Raw genomic sequence first — 264 nt, 5'->3', positions numbered from 1 at the left:
TTTAATAGATTCTCTTCGTTTTCTTTTTTTTGAGTAGTATTGTCTAGGCCCATTATCAGACATAACTATGGATTATAATCCGTAAAAAGATTCTGGTGGGCCTCTAGTTATCCAGTTATGTTGCCTCCTACAAAAAACCCTAAAAATTAGCCACGAACAAAAATAAATACAAACTTCCATCCAGTTTGTCAGTTTTCAACCCAAAATCAGTGTCAAGGCCCTAAACACCAAACCCAAATTCAAGAAAACTACTAGCAGTGCTAT

This window comes from Arachis ipaensis, chromosome B09 (genome assembly GCF_000816755.2).
Source record: "Arachis ipaensis cultivar K30076 chromosome B09, Araip1.1, whole genome shotgun sequence".
NCBI classification, from domain to species: Eukaryota; Viridiplantae; Streptophyta; class Magnoliopsida; order Fabales; family Fabaceae; genus Arachis; species Arachis ipaensis.
The sequence above is the reverse complement of the archived record's forward strand: the minus strand, read 5'-3'. Positions refer to the sequence as shown.